The sequence below is a fragment of the Echinops telfairi genome, unplaced genomic scaffold (genome assembly GCF_000313985.2).
Source record: "Echinops telfairi isolate 266 unplaced genomic scaffold, ASM31398v2 ScPeMD7_27;HRSCAF=92, whole genome shotgun sequence".
NCBI lineage: Eukaryota > Metazoa > Chordata > Mammalia > Afrosoricida > Tenrecidae > Echinops > Echinops telfairi.
This window is the reverse complement of record NW_022103924.1, coordinates 218500-220700: the sequence shown is the minus strand read 5'-3', so window position 1 is coordinate 220700 and position 2201 is coordinate 218500. Positions and strand designations below refer to the sequence as shown.

Sequence of the window (2201 nt, the reverse complement as noted above, 5' to 3'; positions counted from 1 at the left end):
AAAAAAAAAAAAATAGAGTGCCCCATTACTTTTACAAATTTGTTGGCCTATCCAGATGGCTACTTATTGTACTATCATTACTTTTATTTTATTCTCCCTCTTCCCCACACCCCTCCGTTTTCCCCACTTACCAACTCACTCCCCCTTTCTCCTTTTCACCACCGTATATTTTCCAGCTGGTATTAGACCTCTCCTACATCATTAAACAGAGCTAACTACCTCTAAATGACCCAGTCAGCTCACACATCAACTGTACCATAATGCCAAGAAAATAGCAGTCAACCACAGTAAACCAAAACAAGTAACTCAGGAAAAACAAGCACAACCTGAAAAAAACCCAAACCTGATGGCATATTCTGAAGAAGAACCAATGAAGCTACCAGAAACTGGATTCACAAGAAGGTTTAGGTCCTTTCGAGAGATGTGGGGAACACTCATGAGAACAACAGAATTGAGAACTGGTGTCTGCCGCGGACAGTGAGGCTGCTGCGGTTCCTGAGCTGGAGGAGTGTCTGCGAAGAAAACAGGATTTTCCCTGAGGACTTGGCCCTGCCTTGGTTATCTTTTCTTGAAGTATTGTAATTCTGGATTCCTGCACAGTCAGTGAAAGTAGATTCAATACTTATCATCCCAGCTCCAGATAAGGAAGAAAATAGTGTGAGAGTGCAGTTGGAGGAGGATTCCGATGGTGAAGAAGGATCGTGCATTCTCTGGAACCATCTTCGTGACCCAGAGGTTTCTGGCAATGGTTCTGGCAGTTTGGTTACCAGGATTCAGCTGGGTCATGGAAAGCTGTGGGCCAACTCCGAGAACTCTGCCAAGATGCACATAAAAGAAGAGATATTGGAGCTAGTGGTGCTAGAGTAGTTTGTAGCCATAGAACCCACAGAGAGGAACATCTTCTAGAGGATGGAGGAGAGTAGGCAATGAAATTGCTGGAGGATTTGGAGAGTGAGCTTGATGACCCTAGACAACCATTTTCTCTCCATTGTTGAAAACTGGAAGTGCTGGTGGAGGAGACTGATTCTCGGAGATAGAATCTCAAGAAGCTGTTCATGGGTTACCAATTTCTAAGCTTGATGCTGCAGAGAACCAGTTCAAGTGGGCCTCCTGGGAGCTGCATTCCCTAAGGCAAAGGAGAGGGGGAGGCAAGGGAAAAGAAGGGAAGTATCGAGAAAGCTGATGGTGCCCAACTATCAAAGATATAGCATCTGGGGTCGTAAAAGCTTGAAGATAAACAAGCAGCTATCTAGCAGGGAAGTAACAAAGCCCACATGGAAGAAACACACCAGCCTGTGTATATCGATGGCATCAGGTATCAGGTATCAAAGACCTAGAACAAAAATCATATCGATGTGAATGATGGGGAGGGCAGAGTGGAGACCCAAAGCCCACCTATAGACAATTGGACATCCCATTGCAGAAAGGTCTCAAGGAAGCGAAGAGCTAGTCAGGGTGCAATGTAGAACCAACAAAACATACAACTTTCCTCTTGTTCTCTCTCTGTTTTATTTGGAATTCATAAAACTTTTATGGATGTGTGTTAGCATGCCTCCCAAAAGTTTTTTTTCAACATTCAAATTCCATTTGAAAAAGAGGCAACAAGATTGGGATTGTAGCCTGCTGCTCCTGCAGGGCTCCCTGGTTAGGAACAAGCAAGCACACTCTACAACAATGCGATCTCATCACTCAGAACTGCATTCAGGACCCTTGTGGGATGCTATTTTGTGCCTCCAGTCGGTTGTACTTCGGAAACATCAATAACGGCAACAGCAAAAACAATTCCATCCTAAGACTTCTTGGAACATTTTTGGCTTTGAAACTAGTGACCCTCCAGAATCTATCACCACTCAGCCCACACCTATCAACATGTCCAGGAGAGTAATTTACATCAATATTTAGCTATTAAAGCACCGAGAATCATGACCTAGACAAGGTGATACACAACCATTTGTTAATGCCAAATACATATTGTTAATGGACAAAAAAGCAAACTTCTCGCTATTGTCCCAAATACAAATTTTTGGTAAGGACAATTGATAAATAAGGAGGGGGTATACTAATACAAAGTAATAAAAGTACTGCTACTAAGGTCCCAGTTCATACATGCTAAAATTATTACAAACAAAAAGTACATGCCTCTGCCACTGGAGATCCCCTTGCAGAGGGGTCTCGGGGAGGAGATGAGCCAGTCAGGGTGC

General features: G+C 43.5%; 1 protein-coding gene and 1 pseudogene across 3 annotated transcripts in view; one reads left to right on the top strand and one right to left on the bottom strand.

Moving 5' to 3' along the window:
- The window catches only part of SECISBP2 (SECIS binding protein 2), a 48685-nt gene that overhangs the window by 25192 nt on the left and 21292 nt on the right, over positions 1 to 2201 (bottom strand). The window lies entirely within an intron of this gene.
- LOC105979709 overlaps positions 586 to 2201 on the top strand; it is a 3002-nt pseudogene continuing 1386 nt past the window's right edge.